The following is a 22196-nucleotide window of genomic DNA, read 5'->3' on the forward strand; positions in this document are numbered from 1 at the left end:
TCGATACGAACGAGTCAGCTATCGTAGCGGGCCTAGTCTGGGAGTCTCTGAGATCTCCTTGTGGGTGATGAGGGGGTCCTTGTCTCCGGGTAGCGGGGTCTCTATGGCCGCTCGGGTGTATACATCTCGAGCGAGGCGATGGGCAGCCTCATTGCCAGGTAAACCCTCATGAGTTGGAACCCAGATGACTGAAACCTCCCGGTTTAGCGGGTGCTTCCTCAGTAGACTGGCCGCCTGCCTGGAAATTAGGCCTTTGCCGAAGTTCCTAACAGCCGCCTTAGTGTCTGAGAGAATAGTTTTGGCTCTGGTACCTGTACAAGCTAGCGCTATCGCAGCCTCTTCAGCTATTAAAGCGTTACGCGTATTAATGGATCCAATTACCTTCTGTGAGTGGTTCCCATCTACCACCGCTATGATTGCGGCCCCTTCTAGCCCTCAGGCAGCATGGCAATAGGCTGATTCCTGAGGAGGGTCTTTCATTAGTTTACTTTGAATAAATTTTGCTCTATGCCCTCTTCGTTCCTTATCATGGATAGGGTGCATATTAAGAATCGGTGCCATTTTGAATAGTTTTCGTATTTCAAGTTCCAGGGGTTCAGCGACATAGTGTGGCTCTCCTGACAGAAGCCGTAGTTCTTGTAGTGTTTTTTGGCCCCCTGCAGTGGAGTTGAGCCGCCAGATCTGCGCCTCCCTGACGGCTTTGGCAATCTATTCTCAGGTATTATACATTCCCATAGCTAGGAGCTTCTCTGTCGAGGAGTCGGGGGGATGCTTAAAGCCCTTTTGAATGACGTTCTCATCATTATGTCGAAATGCTCCACTTCTCCAGGATTGAGATTCACAAAGGGGGTGTCATGAGCTATCCTGCTGATTATAAAGGCATGAACCAGCCTTATCAGGTAAGGTTCTTTGAGGCCTTCGTCCCTGTGGGAGATTCGCCTGAATGTCCTCGTTACTTGGTCGATATACGTCTGAAGCTTTTTGATGATAGTAGTGTTTTTGCCATTCGACTGTAGGAAATACCCCAGAATCCTAATGGTGCTGACTCTCGGTACCTTGCTCCCTCCCACGTATACCTCCACTAGTTTATGTAGGTGCGGTAGGCGGGATTCTCGGGTTACCTGGAACTGAATGTAAAACATTTTATTCGCCGGAAAGAATGGCTGGAGGCATTGCTAGCATTCAAACTGAGCGCGCCTGAAACCGAAACCGGATGTTTCGCGATCAGCCACTTTGTGCGGAACAATCAATAGGCCAGCTAGGTCCTACAGGAGTGTCCGCTCTTTTTGAATGCCTTTCTCTATGCCACTACTGCCGAGCACGTGGAAGCGCAGAACTAAGGTAATAGATGAGACGTGTGACGAAGAAGGACCTGTGCCCATCCAACTCCATGATGTCACTGCAGCCGGCAACCCCACCTGTGCTTTTATGGAGCAACTACCAGAGGACTACAAGTGGCGCCATCTTATATCAGTGTTCTAATCTGGCCGCTATGTAGCTAGCTGCACATGCGTTTCGTAACCTTACTCCAAAAAATGGGAGCCAAATTGATTTTCTGATAGAAAATTTCTAACTTACAGGGAAGCGAAAGCTTTTCAAAATTCGTTATGTATAAATATAGAGCAGCTAAGCTTGTCCGCACAACCTGAACTTTTCCGTCTGGCAGCGTAGCCGGACCTGCAAAACACTTAACGCAATTTTGTAGTCGGGCTGTCAGTCAAGCTAATTATTATCGTTTTCTGACCTTGGGTTGATTACTTCTAATCGCTGCATCGTTGAGGTAGCGTGGCCGAGTGGTCTAAGGCGCTGGTTTAAGGCACCAGTCTCTTCGGAGGCGTGGGTTCGAACCCCACCGCTGCCAATAACTTTTGCCTCCTCACTTCAGCTATCTGCAAGTACACATTTTTTTAAGTAAGCCCTGTCTACCTGATGCGAGCCTTTCTGGCAGGAAGGGTTTAGTTTTAAAGCGAATGAACCTGCAGCTGGACTGACTGTTTTTTCGTGTATTGTCTTTTCATGGTCCTGTAATCTTGCGTTCATTTCTTTCAAGGTCTGTAAATTGAGGTAGCGCGGCATTTTGGGTACGGAATGGTATGGTATGGCATGGATTGGCATAGCATGACATGGAATGGCTTGGTATGGTATGGTAAGGTATCGTGCTATGAGAGACGCCGTAGGCTAATACGGCTGACAGAGTGCTAACAGTACAGGGCTACCAAGGCTAACACTTGAAACCACTGTTATGCCGCACCCATTCCCCTACCAGCACGATGAAATGATCTAGCTTAACATCTAGAAGATATGGCTAGGAGGCGATCTGTGAACGCTGCTACGCGGGCAACACCAACCATGAAAGGGACCCAGGTAGGATGGTGTCAAAGGTTATGTGCATGAATCAGAATCAAAATGTATTTATTGCACCCTAATGGATACTTGTTGTGGAATCCACTACTCAACTATAAAAAGAAACCGGGTGCAATGACCCAGTGCACGCGAGCGCATCGAATTTTTGGACGTAATATGGGCCATTTCCTATACTTACTTTACTGCTGCATCTAGGTGGGTTTTGCGCACAACACTTGCTAATACGGGCACCTGTTCTTCTGGGGTGACCCCGGAACACAAGTACGCCCGGTGGATCTGGCCGCCTGGAGCAACAGTCGTTGCAGGCGCTAGATGCCGGGCGTCTACAAGGGCCAGACACATTGGGCGCTCAACAGTGGCGCGGTCTGATTGCGGTGTCTTTGCAGCAGGCGATACCAGAAGACACGTAGCCCCAAGACATAGGAGTCGGCTGCTCATGACAGGCCGAGTGCATTGTCTTCAGGGCAGAATCCTGGCCGCCGGAAGGTACGACGCCCCGACACGACGAGGTTGGCTTGGCGTAGAGCGCCCAGTGCGTCGACTCCAGGCCAGGATCATAGGTTCTTACGCCTGATAAGTGATGACGTGGCATACCTCCGCGACGATGTCGGTTTGGTGGTTGCACGAGATATGAACATGTCCAAACCGCAGGGAGGCGATTCGCTGTCTCACCAAATGCGTCTTTAGAAGGGGAAGAACACGTCCGGAGACAACCGACGGCCTGAACTGGGAAGGCTCCACCGAGAGAGACACCGCGCGCTTCGCCGTCGTGTTAATAACTTCTTGCTCAGGAGGGGTGCAGGCTGCCGTAGGCCCAAACAATGACTGCTGCTGTAGGTCGTCAGTGATGGCTTGAAGAATCGCGGGAATGCTTCAGTGTCACTGTCGCGGGAGTGATGGGCGGTGCATACAGGCCTTGTCGCTAGCAGAATTTTTTTCTGCTCGCCTGTGCACGCGTACCATCTAAGCGTGCCGCATCATCTTTGTCGACTACCACCCAGTGGAGGCTGCTGGAAACTGCATAGCACTAAATTCAGCATTTTGCACAAAATTACTCTTAAGATATGTTATTGCAGCAAGAGAAACAAAATTATTCTCAAGATATGTTATTACAGCAAGAAGAAAATCAAGAGGTGTTTGATTTGCTCAGGAACAAAGAAAATATGAAATTGGATTTTGACTGGTATGCGTCTTAAGGAGCCCTGTTCTGCACGAGACATTGTATGTACGTCAGTTGCCTGGAACTATTGCAGCCCATTGCAGTGGTGCCACGCTGGTTTAGTTTGGTTTATTGGGGTTTAACGTCCCAAAACAACTCAGGCTATGAAGGACGCCGTAGTGATGGGCTCCGGAAATTTCTTTGGGTTCTTTAACGTGCACCGACATCGCACAGTGCACAGGCGCCTGGAATTTCGCCTCCATCGAAATTCGACCACCACGCCTGGGATCAAACCCGCATCTTTCGGGTCAGCAGCCGAGCGCCATAACCACTGAGCCACCGCGGCGACCTAGGAAGGTTGAGATTGGTCGGTTAGGGCAGACCCGGACTACATTTATACATTACTCATTTTATACATATCCTCCCTCTACAAACGTGAAATTTGGTTTTGAAGAGTTCGTTTGCTCCCATTTTTTTTTCAACGAAGTAAGTTTAAGAAATTCATGCGCTACTATCTACTTAGCGACTTGATTAAAAGACTGAAGCAAGATGGTGTCACTTGGGGTACTCTGGTCACGGGAAGATCGGAGTGAAATATTGTATGAAGAACGCCTGATGCTGTTGGACGATAACAGGAGGGCAGCTAAAGTGCTTAAATACTGATACAAAAAGAGCGTCGACTCACTGTGGCGGGAAAGAACTAGGAAGCTAACCAGTAAGTATGCAGCAAAGAAGGACAAAAAAATAAAGCGCTTTAAGCGGCAGGTAAAAAACGCAGAAGGTAAGGGCTGGATTAATTGAATGGAAAAGCTGCCAAATGTAGAACTATCGATCAACTGGAAAAGTCAAATCAGGAAAGAATCGTTGTACGATAACTCAACAGGTTGCCTCAAGAAATATTAAAAAACAGTGCATTGTGGCTACTACCAATACCTCATTTCAAAGGGGACGCTTCTGACTTCTATCTAACCATCCGGATACACGGTTTTTTTTTTCAGTTTCTTTTGTTGCGATTTAGCCCCTGAACACTTCCTGTTTGAAGAGAGAGAGAGGGAAAGGCAGGGATGTTAACCAGAAAGGATTCCGGTTGGCTACCCTGCACAGGGGAAGGGAATGAGGGGAATTAAAGAGGAAAGAGAGAAGTAAAGGGAAATAATCACAGTCTGTCAATCAAGGCAGTCGCTCTCAAAAAGCGAAAGAGTGCCTTGTAAGCCTTGATGGCAGTTGACTGTTGTGGCCACGGACCTAGGATCTTGGCCTCTGTGAAAGGGCGAGGATCCAGGTGGTCCAGAGCACATCGCAGCTTATGTCTTTCGGCTACAAAGGCAGGGCACTCACACAAGATATGGGTGATTGTCTCATCACAGGCGCAGTTCACACAAGAAGGGCTGTCGGCCATCGCGATCCGGAAAGCATACTTATTTGTGAAGGCAACACCGAGCCATAGACGACACAGTAGTATTGCTTCACGACGGGCTACATTACACGGAAGACGGAGGCGCAGTCCAGGGTCCAATGTCTTGAGGCGACGGTTGCTGGCGGGTCACCTGCACCGGAGTCTTATCAAACACTGAACGGAATCTTTCGCTTGCGGCGCTGCCTTATCAAAACCACCGCGACACGGGTCACCTGAATCAGCATTGTTGCAACCGCTGCGCGACACGCGCTGGCTGCACCCAACGTTTTTAGATCCCTTTCAGTTTGAAAGCTGCGGTGCACGGATTGTCGCCTTTCCGTTTCCTTCCGTGCGGTGGCGCTCGCCACGCTGTTTGCCCGACCAGCGTGGCCCTTCGCGTCTACGCCATGGTCACCGCCGCCTGATTTGGAGCAGCCAGCAGATATCAGCATGGAAGATATCAGCTGTCCTGTGCCAGTTGTTGGCAGTGACGCTTATCTTACAGTATACAAAAGCTTCAAGCAAGGGTTCTTAAAGCATCCCACCAAAAAGATGCTAGAGTTTACCAACATTGTAAACAAAACAATCCCGATTTCTTTGAAGGAAGGTCCCGTTTCTGAAAGGGACGTTTCTTGGGAGCTGCTAGACGAGCTTGAATTGCAAAACCTTGTTCGGCTTGGATGTGCAGAGCATATGGCCACTTTTACATGCCATGTGCTGCATTTTGTCATAGTGACACGCATCCACTTCTAGGCGAGAGACGTGAACCGTCGGCTAGAGAACAGAGAAATATTGTCATTGCAAATAAAAAAGCTCGCCTTCAAGTAGCCATTCCCTCCGTGCTTCCAACTTAGCGAAACTGCATTTAATGCTTGTCTGTGTTCAATGAAATTAACATTCCAAAAATGAAAGTGCAGTACGCTGCTCCTGTCTGTGCTATCATTGCAAATAAAAAGCTCTTCTATAGTTATTCCCTCCCTGCATCCAGCTAAGTGTGTCTGCATTTATACTTGTGTTCTCTGAAATTGGAATTCTAAAGAACGTGCAAAATGCTGCTCGCATGTGCGGTGCTTCGTTGATAATATAGCGCGGAATTTCGTGACTGATCTAGAAGCGGAACATCGCTAGTTTTATCCTTTCATTAATGTTTCGTGCATTCTCCCGAAGAAATATTGATAGCTCTACTCCAACATACGCATATCATCAGCGCTAAACGTCGCAAACGTGATGCGATAAAGCGCAATGCAAACGATTGGTTTTTTGCGAACTGGCATCAGCCTGCTCTTTATCTCACCCTTACTAGCCAGCTGAAACATTTCTTTAACCATGAGGCTGAAGTTTCAACGTGACAGCTCCAAAAGTACAGCAAATTTGAGTTCGACGTGTTCGCTCCCAATGTTATCGCGGATGAGAACAGGCTGTCACAGCAACTGCCAAGCGCGAGCGCTCCGGCGCCTCCGGGCCGACAGCGACAGCAGCGCCGCGTGGTGAGTGGAAGCGGACGGGGGCCGCTTTCTCGGGCGCGGCGCGGGGGTGCTTGCAAACTGAAAGGGATCTAAAAACGTTGGCTGCACCAGCGCAAATCATTTCAAACACCGCGCCAATGCTACCGGAAGTCCTCTGGGCTAGTATCATCATCAGCAGTTTTGTTTGTTTACAAACGTCAAAACCTTGCGCACTGGGCGCATTTTTTTTTCAGTCCCGGACTGTGTGGGAGGAGAACTAAGGAGAGGCCCTTCGTATTCCCAATGCATTGACGAGAATGTGGCGGAAGTGACGTCAAAATTTAGGCTTAAAAAGTCGGGCCACTAGCAACGTTGTCGTTGCTAAGAAAACTCGGGCCACTAGCAACGGCGTACGGCGTCGTTAGCGTCGTTGTTGCTAGGGGCCCGAGTGTTTCTCGGTGGCGGTGGACGGACTTTCGGCACGGTGTGTTCGGCCTTGCGTGTTAAAGTCTACATGCCTGGCGTCGTGACTTTACGCACGCATCTAGGATTGCTTTTATATGCGGCAAATAACCGCTCATTTGATATTTTGTTCGTCAAACTTGGTGTCGTTACACGGAGCGATCGATGCATTGAAATGAATCTCGCGAAAAGGTGGCACTCTGGAACCGCGCTTCGACACGCGAAGAAGCGTTGATTGTTTTGATCAGCGAACTTTTGCACCTCACCAAACAGCACAGAAACATGAAGCCGCTCTCGGCGATGCTGAGCTGCGTTTCGAAGGCCGCACGGCGGGTGTACGGTAGCCCGAGGAGGATGGTGAGCGGCGCGCAATGTCGTCTTTCTTCGCCTGGCGTCGGAAAAGGTTCACCGCAACTGTGCGCCGGTCTGCGTCTAGGTGCGTGTTTGCGGGGAGGGAGGTGTAGGAGCGGCGAGCGGCGCGGTTTTTTTTATACCTTTCTTTTACGAAGCGCTTGCGAGCCGCGCGCGGAACCTGCCCCGTAGCTCGGTGGAGAAGGCAGATAGTGAGGAAAGCCGAGCCAACTTCCGGTTGCGGGGCGGCTTCAGAAAAAGTGACGTCAGGCCTCTCCTTAGTTCTTTCCTTCCTCCATGGTGTGGGACTACTTGCGGACTCGAGTCCGATATTTATTTTTCTCAGCCAGCCCGAAAGCTCCGCCCACCTGCCTGCATCGCCATAGCAACGCGTTCGTTTTTCGCCTATGGAAGTCCTTGGGGCTGCGGGGAAGGCAGCAGACGACAGCTGCGCGCCGCGCTGCCAGCCATGTTGTGTTAGACTCTGTGTCCATTTTGCGTACTTTTCGTGTTCTTGAAGGACAACATCGTGCGTTAAATTTCACATGAGCTCCGTAGCTGCTCTATGAGCCATCGTAAGACTTTTTGTTCTTGCATCTTCGTTCTATTTTCTTGAAATCCACCGCACACAGACGCGCGTTCGGAGCTGCGAGCGCGTATTGTTTGCTCGAGTCGTCAAGAGGTTCTTGTTCGCTTGTTTTGCGACATGCTGTCTGTGCGCTTACCTGAAAGCATCGCATGTGAACCACTCGTATACTGGAGCAGCTATAGAGCTTGTTGTCAACATTTTTGCGAAGGCTTTCGACTATCTGCCTATCCGCAACGAGTTGGGCTACATTCTGCTAACTTCGCCGCGAGCAGTAGCGGCGAGCATACCCTCGAAGCTGAGTTCGTTAATGCACCTACGCCAAGCTGACAGTGCGGTCTTCAAATCGACTCAGTATCATGAGCGAGCTCACGGCGTTGCTTCGGCGTCGTGGTGTCCATGGCTTCGTCGTCTGCTAGTAGATGACAGCGTCCAGGTACGGTAACCGAGGGGGAGCCCGGCTCTGGCGCCGAGTCCGAAAGCAGCCTATGGCAAGTAGGTCATGGGACCATGACGCTGTCTCCTGTCAGAGCGGAAGCCGAGACCTGTCATCAAGTAGTCTGGGACTGGAAAAACAAATGCGCCCACTGGCGCTGGTAGTCGCTCCGAGTGACATGAAGGGGAAAGGATCATAGGCCGTCATTCGTCATGGATCTTATCTGGGGTGTTCGTTCCGCACTTGCACGTGCTCGGCATTAGTGGCAGCTGAATGAGTCGAGAAAATCGTCTTCTCTACGTTGGGTTATAGTGCCTAGTATATTCTAGGCACTATAGTTGGGTGCAGTAACCGAGTTTGACACAGGAGCTGCCATCTTGGGAACGGCATGGAACGATTTCCGGACGAAAAAATGACGACTACATCCGGGGGCGTTTGTTGGGCTATAGTGCCTAGAATATACTATAGTTGGGCGGCCAGCAGTGAAAAACTGGAGCGGACTCTTGAAGGGGTTGTGAAAAGAAAATGAAGCTGCCCGATTTTAGTTTTTACTGCTGTTATGTTTTAGTAAAAGTTTATTGACGTTACGTACTACAAGCCAGAGCGGCCATGGCGAGTTCCCGCGCTCTTTGTCTCTCCCCGGTTCCCCCGAGTGTCCAAGCCCTGGACTGGACACCCACACAGATACTGCACAGCACACGTAGGGGGCGCTAGCTACTGGTTTAAAAATGTCATACATAACACGCCCCTTTTTAAAAAAAACAAAAAGTTCACAACACAAGGCGGTGTTGAGGCTTTCTGGGCTTTGTCATTCACGAAATCTTGCTGGCTTAACTACCAGCCGACCTGTGCGAGTATGGTACACGCTAGAAGAAACTGCTCGTGTAGGTGATGATGCTGCTGGTGGGGGGGATGTTGGTGAAGCCAGCTGAGCAGGAGGAGGCTGAGGTGATGCAGGCTGAGGCCATGGATGGTCAGAGGATGCAGTTATGTCATAGTTCTCTGGAGAAGCCAGTGGCACTGGAGCAATGCCGAATAAAGGTCTAATGTGGTAACGGTTCCGACGAGACATGGGACCTTCTGGTGTGTCGACCAGATATGATCGGTGCTGTGGGCCAACTCTGTGTATACTTCCACGCATCCACTGACCTTGGCGTCTGAACCACACCTTCTGTTTTTCCTTCAACACAGACAACGGCTTTGTTGTTCTGTCACCGTGGCGATGCTGTCGTTTTTGGTGAACACGAAGGCGGCTTCTTGCGTCGGCACAGTTGTACTGCGGTTGGAGCTAGACAGGATGTATAGGTACTCTTGTACGCATTTTCCTGCCCATTAGGAGTTCGGCTGGTGACTTAAGCCCATCCATTGGTGTACTTCGAGCATCCATCAGGACCACATAAAGATCCTTTCCATCTTGCAATGCCTTTAGAAGGGAGTGCTTTATTGTTTGTATGGACCTTTCTGCCAGTCCATTAGACCTTGGGTAATAGGGATGAACTAGGGTTGTATGTGATGTCCCAAGAAGCGAGAAACTCCTGGAACTGGGTCGCATTGAATGGAGGTCCATTGTCACATACGAGTTCTTCCGGGATGCCGAAACGGGCAAATACTGCTTTGAGAGCAGTGATAATGGCTTCAGTGCTTGTTGATGCCATTTGTTGCACCTCCACATACTTGCTGAAGTAGTCGACAATTAGCAGGTAGGTAGATCTGTTGAAATGAAAGAGGTCCATTGCAACCTTCTGCCACGGACGATCAGGCAAAACACGCTCAGCCAGAGGTTCATACTGGTTTTGTCGCTGGCAGTGATGACAACGTTTGATCATCTCCTCAATGTCTGCGTTCATGGACGGCCAATATAGGCTTTCTCGAGCCTTATTCTTGCATGAAACTATGCCACGGTGTGCTTCGTGAAGTCTCAGTAAGGCATCTTGCTGACACGAGACAGGCAAGACAAGTCGCTGCCCTCTCAATATAAGGCCATCACATACGTGTAGTTCATCTTTGCAATGGGCAAAAGGTTTCACTGCTGTTGGGAGCAATGTGTCACGTGTAGGCCAACCTTCTTTGATGTGTTTCAACGCCTGTTGCAAAGTGCTGTCCTCAACAGTTGCTTTTCGGATATGTTCCAGCTTTGACGTTGAAGCGTTGACTACCGCACAACTAGCCAGGCACTCAGCAGGTTCATACTCCTGCAGAGAACTTGCACTGTCAGGCGCTCGTGAGAGTGCATCAGCTACTATGAGTTCTTTCCCTGGAACATATGTTAGCTGAACATCATACCGCTGGAGTCTGAGTAGAAGACGCTGAAGCCTTGGGGTTATCTTGTCAAAGTCCTTTTGTTGCAGACCAATCAGAGGCTTGTGGTCAGTTTGTACCACAACACTCCGTCCATATGTGTAAAAATGGAAACGTTCACAGGCAAAGACTATAGCGGGCAGCTCTTTTTCGATCTGGGCATATTTTTGCTCTGCCACAGTGAATGCAGCTGAGGCATAGGCTACTGGATGATTTTCCTGTAGGAGTACCGCACCAACTCCGTATGAGCTTGCATCCGCTGAGACCACAACCTCCTTTGATTTGTCAAAGAAGTGAAGAACAGGGGTCTTAGAGATGAGGTGCTTGATTCTGCTGAACTCTCGAGTCAGGTTGTCATCGCAGTGCCAAGGAACGTCATTCTTTAACAGCTGCCTGAGACATGTAGTTTCCTTTGATGCATTTGGCACAAACTTGGTAAGGTAAGTCACCATACCCAAAAATCGGAGTTCAGTCTTGTTTGTTGGCACTGGCATTCCTAAGATAGCACTCACTTTTGCAGCATCTGCTTGCAGACCCTCTGAAGTGATCTGATGCCCGAGGAACTGCAGACTAGGCTGTGCTAGCTGACCCTTCTTCTCATTAAGCTTGAGATTGTGTTTGCGAGCTGTTAACATGACGAGCTGCAGCTGCTCCATGTGTTGCTTCATAGTCTTGGACGCTATCAGAATGTCATCAAAGTATGGGTAAACACCCTCAATGTTTGCAAACATATCATCCATGCAACGCTGCAAAAGTTCTGGAGCATTTTTCAGTCCAAATGGTAGCCGCAGGAAACGGTACCTGCCCCAAGGGGTTGCGAACGTACACAAGTAAGAGCTTTCTTCAGAGAGAGTAAGCTGCCAGAATGCAGATTTGGCATCAAGCAGGCTGAATACAGTGCACCCACATAAATGAGCAAACAGTTCCTCTTGCGTTGGTATACGGTAGTGCTGGCGTTTGATAGCACTGTTTAGATGCCTGGGATCGAGGCAGATTCGTAAGCTGCCGTCTTTCTTGGGTACAATTACCAATGGGTTCACCCAGTCAGTTGGCTTCGTGACTTTTGTGATGATAGCATCCTGCTCCATCTTCTCGAGCTCTGCTTTAACTTTGTCTTGAATGGCCAAAGGGATCTTGCGTGGTGCTGCAATAGTAGGAGTTGCACTATCTTGCAGCACAATGCTGACAGTTCCTGGAAGCTGGCCAATCCCAGTGAACACATCTTTGAAGTCCTTAATGATGTCTTGAGCTGTGACATCGTCAGAACCACGCTGAGGAGTACCGGCTGCATTTCCTGAAGAGGCGAGATGATGAAGTCGACGAATCAGCTGTAGCTGCTGGCATGCCTCAGCACCAAGCACAGGGAACACATCAAGGTCTACGACAAGGTACTGCAAGTTACAGCTGAGGTTTTGTGTTCTTGTCTGCAGAGTGCACTCACCGCTGACCGGCAGTCGATCACCTGTATACGTAGACACCCTGATGCAAGTCGGATGCAGCATTGGTTGATCACTCCCCTGTTGAAGCATATGCTTTGGAAGAATGTTCACGTCAGCCCCGGTATCAAGCTTAAACGTCACCTTGTGGTTGTGGACGACGAGTGTAGCTGTCCAGTCCGATGTTTTGACAGTACTGCCCGCTGTCAGCTCCCCAAGAAAGAAGTCATCCCGGTCAAGCGTCGACACGTTGTGCGGTGGTCTAGTCTGCGTCTGTTGATCATCACAGTCAGCTGGTCTAGCTGGTCTTGCTCTCCTCTGACGGCACATTACTGCAAAATGTCCAAACTTGCCACAGCGAAAACAGTGCGTTCCATATGCCGGACAGTTGCGCGGCGGATGATTGCTCCCACATCTCGAGCATGAGAGTGTAGTCGGGGTCGGCGTGCGGCCTTGTTACGGCGGTGGCGGACGTCGGTCATTCACGGGCTGGTGGCGTTGAAAATTACCGGCCCGCCGACTGTTGCAGCGAAGTGCGTCGACCTCTATCTTTGGTTCAGTCGCCTGAAGATTTTGCAAGTGCTTTTTAGAAATCTCGGCAGCTTTGCAGATTGTGATGATGCGTTCCAACGTTAAGTCGTTTTCGCGGAACAGGCGCTCCCGAAGCGCAGAGTCCCGAATGCCCACGATGATTCGATCACCAATCAGTCGATCCGCTACGCTGCCAAAATTGCAGCGCTGGGCTTGAATTCGCAGTTCTACTACGAAGTCGTCAATTGACTGTCCCACCTGCTGGGTCATGGAGTTGAAAATGGCGGTGGCTTGAGTAGCGCTCCTGTAAGGCTTATAAAGGGCGTCGAACTTGTCAAGAATGTACTCGACTTCATCCACTGGTTGTCCGTCTGGTTGCGTAGGAGGCGGCGGGAACGTTTGATATATTCGTCGTGCTTGTGGGCCAAGAACGTGCAGAAGTAAGGCTTTCCTAGCTGCGTTTGGCTTAGCTGCGTACTCACAAGCTTGCTCATATATGCTGTACGACGAACGCCATTATTCCCAGGTCGTCGCTGGGTCGTCTGTCGGCTCATACGGTGGCGGTTGCTGCAGAAATACGCCTGCCATGTTGCGCTGCTTGTTGCGGAGTCGTTGCGGAGACTAGGCGTTCACTTGCACTTCTGACACCATGTTATGTTTTAGTAAAAGTTTATTGACGTTACGTACTACAAGCCACAGCGGCCATGGCGAGTTCCCGCGCTCTTTGTCTCTCCCCGGTTCCCCCGAGTGTCCAAGCCCTGGACTGGACACCCACACAGATACTGCACAGCACACGTAGGGGGCGCTAGCTACTGGTTTAAAAATGTCATACATAACAACTGCTTCCATAAACATCAGACATACTGATTCCGAAATATTTCGGCTCAACATTGAGCCTGCATTTAGTAAAGCCGCTTCTAAATCGCTCCCTTTTTGCGCTCATGAAACGACAATGCGATGCCGTCGGCCGGCACATGCATAACTCGACTACGCCATCTTAAGATCTTTAGAAACGTAGAGATATCTTTTGTTTGCCCTAAAATAACAGCTTTATAAAAAAATTGAGAAAGCAAAACAAAGTTTTCCAGTTATTTTCGCACGTAATTGTACTCCGTTAAGCTGCACACGTGCTAATAGATCGATCACTGACCTGGGACCGGTTTCGGTTTCGGTTCTGCTTCTCTATTCTCCGTGGCTCCAGTATCACTGGCTCGATATAGCCTTGCTTACGTGAACCTATCTAGGTGGTGTTTCTTGACAGCGGTGGTTTGAGTCAGAGAATCGAGCTGAGCAGGGTCAGCTCATCTCGACGACTCTCTGTTTACATGAACTCGATACGAACGAGTCAGCTATCGTAGCGGGCCTAGTCTGGGAGTCTCTGAGATCTCCTTGTGGGTGATGAGGGGGTCCTTGTCTCCGGGTAGCGGGGTCTCTATGGCCGCTCGGGTGTATACATCTCGAGCGAGGCGATGGGCAGCCTCATTGCCAGGTAAACCCTCATGAGTTGGAACCCAGATGACTGAAACCTCCCGGTTTAGCGGGTGCTTCCTCAGTAGACTGGCCGCCTGCCTGGAAATTAGGCCTTTGCCGAAGTTCCTAACAGCCGCCTTAGTGTCTGAGAGAATAGTTTTGGCTCTGGTACCTGTACAAGCTAGCGCTATCGCAGCCTCTTCAGCTATTAAAGCGTTACGCGTATTAATGGATCCAATTACCTTCTGGGAGTGGTTCCCATCTACCACCGCTATGATTGCGGCCCCTTCTAGCCCTCAGGCAGCATGGCAATAGGCTGATTCCTGAGGAGGGTCTTTCATTAGTTTACTTTGAATAAATTTTGCTCTATGCCCTCTTCGTTCCTGATCATGGATAGGGTGCATATTCTTAAGAATCGGTGCCATTTTGAATAGTTTTCGTATTTCAAGTTCCAGGGGTTCAGCGACATAGGGTGGCTCTCCTGACAGAAGCCGTAGTTCTTGTAGTGTTTTTTGGCCCCCTGCAGTGGAGTTGAGCCGCCAGATCTGCGCCTCCCTGACGGCTTTGGCAATCTATTTTCAGGTATTATACATTCCCATAGCTAGGAGCTTCTCTGTCGAGGAGTCGGGGGGATGCTTAAAGCCCTTTTGAATGACGTTCTCATCATTATGTCGAAATGCTCCACTTCTCCAGGATGGAGATTCACAAAGGGGGTGTCATGAGCTATCCTGCTGATTATAAAGGCATGAACCAGCCTTATCAGGTAAGGTTCTTTGAGGCCTTCGTTCCTGGGGGAGATTCGCCTGAATGTCCTCGTTACTTGGTCGATATACGTCTGAAGCTTTTTGAGGATAGTAGTGTTTTTGCCATTCGACTGTAGGAAATACCCCAGAATCCTAATGGTGCTGACTCTCGGTACCTTGCTCCCTCCCACGTATACCTCCACTGGTTTATGTAGGTGCGGTAGGCGGGATTCTCGGGTTACCTGGAATTGAATGTAAAACATTTCATTCGCCGGAAAGAATGGCTGGAGGCATTGCTAGCATTCAAAGTGAGCGCGCCTGAAACCGAAACCGGAAGTTTCGCGATCAGCCACTTTGTGCAGAACAATCAATAGGACAGCTAGGTCCTACAGGAGTGTCCGCTCTTTTTGAATGCCTTTCTCTATGCCACTACTGCCGAGCACGTGGAAGCGCAGAACGAAGGTAATAGATGAGACGTGTGACGAAGAAGGACCTGTGCCCATCCAACTCCATGATGTCCATGCAGCCGGCAACACCACCTGTGCTTTTATGGAGCAACTACCAGAGGACTACAAGTGGCGCCATCTTATATCAGTGTTCTAATCTGGCCGCTATGTAGCTAGCTGCACATGCGTTTCGTAACCTTATTCCAAAAAATGGGGGCGAAATTGATTTTCTGATAGAAAATTTCTAACTTACAGGGAAGTGAAAGCTTTTCAAAATTCGTTATGTATAAATATAGTGCAGCTAAGCTTGTGCGCACAACCTGAACTTTTCCGTCTGGCAGCGTAGCCGGACCTGCAAAACACTTAACGCAATTTTGTAGTCGGGCTGTCAGACAAGTTAATTATTATCGTTTTCTGACCTTGGGTTGATTACTTCTAATCGCTGCATCGTTGAGGTAGCGTGGCCGAGTGGTCTAAGGCGCTGGTTTAAGGCACCAGTCTCTTCGGAGGCGTGGGTTCGAACCCCACCGCTGCCAATAACTTTTGCCTTCTCACTTCACCTATCTGCAAGTACACATTTTTTTAAGTAAGCCCTGTCTACCTGATGCGAGCCTTTCTGGCAGGTAGGGTTTAGTTTTAAAGCGAATGAACCTGCAGCTGGACTGACTGTTTTTTCGTGTATTGTCTTTTCATGGTCCTGTAATCTTGCGTTCATTTCTTTCAAGGTCTGTAAATTGAGGTAGCGCGGCATTTTGGGTACGGAATGGTATGGTATAGCATGGAATGGCATGGCATGACATGGTATGGCTTAGTATGGTATGGTAAGGTATCGTGCTATGAGAGACGCCGTAGGCTAATACGGCTGACAGAGTGCTAACAGTACAGGGCTAACAAGGCTAACATTTCAAAACCACTGTTATGCCGCACCCATTCCCCTACCCGCACGATGAAATGATCTAGCTTAACATCTAGAAGATATGGCTAGGAGGCGATCTGCGAACGCTGCTACGCGGGCAACACCAACCATGAAAGGGACCCAGGTAGGATGGTGTCAAAGGTTATGTGCATGAATCAGAATCAAAATGTATTTATTGCACCCTAATGGATACTTGTTGTGGAATCCACTACTCACAGAACTATAAAAAAGAAACCGGGTGCAATGACCCAGTGCACGCGAGCGCATCGAATTTTTGGACGTAATATGGGCCATTTCCTATACTTACTTTACTGCTGCATCTAGGTGGGTTTTGCGCACAACACTTGCTAATACGGGCACCTGTTCTTCTGGGGTGACCCCGACACACAAGTACGCCAGGTGGATCTGGACGCCTGGAGCAACAGTCGTTGCAGGCGCTAGATGCCGGGCGTCTACAAGGGCCAGACACATTGGGCGCTCAAAAGTGGCGCGGTCTGATTGCGGTGTCTTTGCAGCAGGCGATACCAGAAGACACGTAGCCCCAAGACATAGGAGTCGGCTGCTCATGACAGGCCGAGTGCATTGTCTTCAGGGCAGAATCCTGGCCGCCGGAAGGCACGACGCCCCGACGCGACGAGGTTGGCTTCGCGTAGAGCGCCCAGTGCGTCGACTCCAGGCCAGGATGATAGGTTCTTACGCCTGATAAGTGATGACGTGGCATACCTCCGCGACGATGTCGGTTTGGTGGTTGCACGAGATATGAAAATGTACAAACCGCTGGGAGGCGATTCGCTGTCTCACCATATGCGTCTTTAGAAGGGGAAGAACACGTCCGGAGACAACTGACGGCCTGAACTGGGAAGGCTCCACCGAGAGAGACAACGCGTGCTTCGCCGTCGTGTTAATAACTCCTTCCTCAGGAGGGGTGCAGGCTGCCGTAGGCCCAAACAATGACTGCTGCTGTTGGTCGTCAGTGATGGCTTGAAGAATCACGGGAATGCTTCAGTGTCACTGTCGCGGGAGTGATGGGCGGTGCATACAGGCCTTGTCGCTAGCAGAATTTTTTTCTGCGCGCCTGTGCACGCGTACCATCTTCTTCTTCTTCTTCACCTCTTTATAATGGCACATGCCCACGGCGTACCATCTAAGTGTGCCGCATCATCTTTGTCGACTACCACCCAGTGGAGGCTGCTCCAAAATGCATTGCAGTAAACACAGCATTTTGCACAAAATTACTCTTAAGATATGTTATTGCAGCAAAAGAAACAAAATTATTCTCAAGATATGTTATTACAGCAAGAAGAAAATCAAGAGGTGTTTGATTTGCTCAGGAACAAAGAAAATATGAAATTGGATTTTGACTGGTATGCGTCTTTAGGAGCCCTGTTCTGCACGAGACATTGTATGTACATCAGTTGCCTGGAACTATTGCAGCCCATTGCAGTGGTGCCACGCTGGTTTAGTTTGGTTTTTGGGGTTTAACGTCCCAAAACAACTCAGGCTATGAAGGACGCCGTAGTGATGGGCTCTGGAAATTTCTTTGGGTTCTTTAACGTGCACCAACAACGCACAGTGCACACGCCCCTGGAATTTCGCCTCCATCGAAATTCGACCACCGCGCCTGGGATCAAACCCGCATCTTTCGGGTCAGCAGCCGAGCGCCATAACCACTGAGCCACCGCGGCGACCTAGGAAGGTTGAGATTGGTCGGTTAGGGCAGACCCGGACTACATTTATACATTACTCATTTTATACATATCCTCCCTCTACAAATGTGAAATTTGGTTTTGAAGAATTCGTTTGCTCCCATTTTTTTTTTCGACGAAGTAAGTTTAAGAAATTCATGCGCTACTAGCTACTTAGCGACTTGATTAAAAGACTGAAGCAAGATGGTGTCACTTGGGGTACTCTGGTCATGCGAAGATCGGAGTGAAATATTGTATGAAGAACGCCTGATGCTGTTGGACGATAACAGGTGGGCAGCTAAAGTCCTTAAATACTGCTACAAAATGAGCGTCGACTCACTTTGGTGGGAAAGAACTAGGAAGCTAACCAGTAAGTATGCAGCAAAGGACAAAAAAATAAAGCGCTTTAAGCGGCAGGTAAAAAACGCAGAAGGTAAGAGCTGGATTAATTGAATGGAAATGCTGCCAAATGTAGAACTACAGATCAACTGGAAAAGTCAAATCAGGAAAGAATCGTTGTACGATAACTCAACAGGTTGCCTAAAGAAATATTAAAAAACAGTGCATTGTGGCTACTACCAATACCTCATTTCAAAGGGGACGCTTCTGACTTCTATCTAACCATCCGGATACACGTTTTTTTTTCAGTTTTTTTTGTTGCGATTGAGCCCCTGAACACTTCCTGTTTGAAGAGAGAAATAGGGAAAGGCAGGGATGTTAACCAGAAAGGATTCTGTTGGCTACCCTGCACAGGGGAAGGGAATGTGGGTAATTAAAGAGGAAAGAGAGAAGTAAAGGGAAATAATCACAGTCTGTCAATCAAGGCAGTCGCTCTCAAAAAGCGAAAGAGTGCCTTGTAAGCCTTGATGGCAGTTGATTGCTGTGGCCACGGACCGAGGATCTTGGCCTCTGTGAAAGGGCGAGTGTCCAGGCGGTCCAGAGCACATCGCAGCTTATGTCTTTCGGCTACAAAGGCAGGGCACTCACACAAGATATGGGTGATTGTCTCATCACAGGCGCAGTTCACACAAGAAGGGCTGTCGGCCATCGCGATCCGGAAAGCACACTTATTCGTGAAGGCAACACCGAGCCATAGACGACACAGTAGTATTGCTTCACGACGGGCTACATTACACGGAAGACGGAGGCGCAGTCCAGGGTACAATGTCCTGAGGCGACGGTTGCTGGCGGGTCACCTGCACCGGAGTCTTATCAAACACTGAACGGAATCTTTCGCTTGCGGCGCTGCCTTATCAAAACCACCGCGACACGGGTCACCTGAATCAGCATTGTTGCAACCGCTGCGCGACACGCGCCGGCTGCACCAGCGCAAATCATTTCAAACACCGCGCCATTGCTACCGGAAGTGCTCTGGGCTAGTATCATCATCAGCAGTTTTGTTTGTTTACAAACGTCAAAACCTTGCGCACTGGGCGCATTTTTTTTTTCAGTCCCGGACTGTGTGGGACATGGAGGAAGGAAAACTAAGGAGAGGCCCTTTGTATTCCCAATGCATTGGCGAGAATGTGGCGGAAGTGACGTCAAAATTTAGGCTTAAAAAGTCGGGCCACTAGCAACGTTGTCGTTGTTGCTAAGAAAACTCGGGCCACTAGCAACGGCGTACGGCGTCGTTAGCGTCGTTGTTGCTAGGGGCCCGAGTGTTTCTCGGTGGCGGTGGACGGACTTTCGGCACGGTGTGTTCGGCCTTGCGTGTTACTACATGCCTACATGCCTGGCGTCGTGACTTTACGCACGCATCTAGGATTGCTTTTATATGCGGCAAATAACCGCTCATTTGATATTTTGTTCGTCAAACTTGGTGTCGTTACACGGAGCGATCGATGCATTGAAATGAATCTCGCGAAAAGGTGGCACTCTGGAACCGCGCTTCGACACGCGAAGAAGCGTTGATTGTTTTGATCAGCGAACTTTTGCACCTCACCAAACAGCACAGAAACATGAAGCCGCTCTCGGCGATGCTGAGCTGCGTTTCGAAGGCCGCACGGCGGGTGTACGGTAGCCCGAGGAGGATGGTGAGCGGCGCGCAATGTCGTCTTTCTTCGCCTGGCGTCGGAAAAGGTTCACCGCACCTGTGCGCCGGTCTGTGTCTAGGTGCGTGTTTGCGGGGAGGGAGGTGTGGGAGCGGCGAGCGGCGCGGTTTTTTTTATACCTTTCTTTTACGAAGCGCTTGCGAGCCGCGCGCGGAACCTGCCCCGTAGCTCGGTGGAGAACGCAGATAGTGAGGAAAGCCGAGCCAACTTCCGGTTGCGGGGCGGCTTCAGAAAAAGTGACGTCAGGCCTCTCCTTAGTTCTTTCCTTCCTCCATGGTGTGGGACTACTTGCGGACTCGAGTCCGATATTTATTTTTCTCAGCCAGCCCGAAAGCTCCGCCCACCTGCCTGCATCGCCATAGCAACGCGTTCGTTTTTCGCCTATGGCAGTCCTTGGGGCTGCGGGGAAGGCAGCAGACGACAGCTGCGCGCCGCGCTGCCAGCCATGTTGTGTTAGACTCTGTGTCCATTTTGCGTACTTTTCGTGTTCTTGAAGGACAACATCGTGTGTTAAATTTCACATGAGCTCCGTAGCTGCTCTATGAGCCATCGTAAGACTTTTTGTTCTTGCATCTTCGTTCTATTTTCTTGAAATCCACCGCACACAGACGCGCGTTCGGAGCTGCGAGCGCGTATTGTTTGCTCGAGTCGTCAAGAGGTTCTTGTTCGCTTGTTTTGCGACATGCTGTCTGTGCGCTTACCTGAAAGCATCGCATGTGAACCACTCGTATACTGGAGCAGCTATAGAGCTTGTTGTCAACATTTTTGCGAAGGCTTTCGTCTATCTGCCTATCCGCAACGAGTTGGGCTACATTCTGCTAACTTCGCCGCGAGCAGTAGCGGCGAGCATACCCTCGAAGCTGAGTTCGTTAATGCACCTACGCCAAGCTGAGAGTGCGGTCTTCAAATCGACTCAGTATCATGAGCGAGCTCACGGCGTTGCTTCGGCGTCGTGGTGCCCATGGCTTCGTCGTCTGCTAGTAGATGACAGCGTCCAGGTACGGTAACCGAGGGGGAGCCCGGCTCTGGCGCCGAGTCCGAAAGCAGCCTATGGCAAGTAGGTCATGGGACCATGACGCTGTCTCCTGTCAGAGCGGAAGCCGAGACCTGTCATCAAGTAGTCTGGGACTGGAAAAACAAATGCGCCCACTGGCGCTGGTAGTCGCTCCGAGTGACATGAAGGGGAAAGGATCATAGGCCGTCATTCGTCATGGATCTTATCTGGGGTGTTCGTTCCGCACTTGCACGTGCTCGGCATTAGTGGCAGCTGAATGAGTCGAGAAAATCGTCTTCTCTACGTTGGGTTATAGTGCCTAGTATATTCTAGGCACTATAGTTGGGTGCAGTAACCGAGTTTGACACAGGAGCGGCCATCTTGGGAACGGCATGGAACGATTTCCGGACGAAAAAATGACGACTACATCCGGGGGCGTTTGTTGGGCTATAGTGCCTAGAATATACTATAGTTGGGCGGCCAGCAGTGAAAAACTGGAGCGGACTCTTGAAGGGGTTGTGAAAAGAAAATGAAGCTGCCCGATTTTAGTTTTTACTGCTGTTATGTTTTAGTAAAAGTTTATTGACGTTACGTATTACAAGCCAGAGCGGCCATGGCGAGTTCCCGCGCTCTTTGTCTCTCCCCGGTTCCCCCGAGTGTCCAAGCCCTGGACTGGACACCCACACAGATACTGCACAGCACACGTAGGGGGCGCTAGCTACTGGTTTAAAAATGCCATACATAACACGCCCCTTTTTAAAAAAACAAAAAGTTCACAACACAAGGCGGTGTTCAGGCTTTCTGGGTTTTGTCATTCACGAAATCTTGCTGGCTTAACTACCAGCCGACCTGTGCGAGTATGGTACACGCTAGAAGAAACTGCTCGTGTAGGTGATGATGCTGCTGGTGGGGGGGATGTTGGTGAAGCCAGCTGAGCAGGAGGAGGCTGAGGTGATGCAGGCTGAGGCCATGGATGGTCAGAGGATGTAGTTATGTCATAGTTCTCTGGAGAAGCCAGTGGCACTGGAGCAATGCCGAATAAAGGTCTAATGTGGTAACGGTTCCGACGAGACATGGCACCTTCTGGTGTGTCGACCAGATATGATCGGTGCTGTGGGCCAACTCTGTGTATACTTCCACGCATCCACTGACCTTAGCGTCTGAACCACATCTTCTGTTTTTCCTTCAACACAGACAACGGCTTTGTTGTTCTGTCACCGTGGCAATGCTGTCGTTTTTGGTGAACACGAAGGCGGCTTCTTGCGTCGGCACAGTTGTACTGCGGTTGGAGCTGGACAGGATGTATAGGTACTCTTGTACGCATTTTCCTGCCCATTACGAGTTCGGCTGGTGACTTAAGCCCATCCATTGGTGTACTTCGAGCATCCATCAGGACCACAAAAAGATCCTTTCCATCTTGCAATGCC

At 49.8% G+C, this 22196-nt stretch overlaps 2 non-coding genes across 2 annotated transcripts; both read left to right on the top strand.

Annotated features, from left to right (window-relative positions):
* Positions 1-1779: 1779 nt before the first annotated feature.
* Positions 1780-1861, top strand: TRNAL-AAG (transfer RNA leucine (anticodon AAG)). Its single transcript has one exon. It is a non-coding gene; the product is annotated as a tRNA-Leu (tRNA).
* A 13716-nt stretch (positions 1862-15577) lies between these two features.
* Positions 15578-15659, top strand: TRNAL-AAG (transfer RNA leucine (anticodon AAG)). The gene has a single exon. It is a non-coding gene; the product is annotated as a tRNA-Leu (tRNA).
* The last annotated feature ends 6537 nt before the right edge of the window (positions 15660-22196 follow it).

This window comes from Amblyomma mixtum, chromosome 3 (genome assembly GCF_055824585.1).
Source record: "Amblyomma mixtum isolate Tamu chromosome 3, ASM5582458v1, whole genome shotgun sequence".
Taxonomy (NCBI): domain Eukaryota; kingdom Metazoa; phylum Arthropoda; class Arachnida; order Ixodida; family Ixodidae; genus Amblyomma; species Amblyomma mixtum.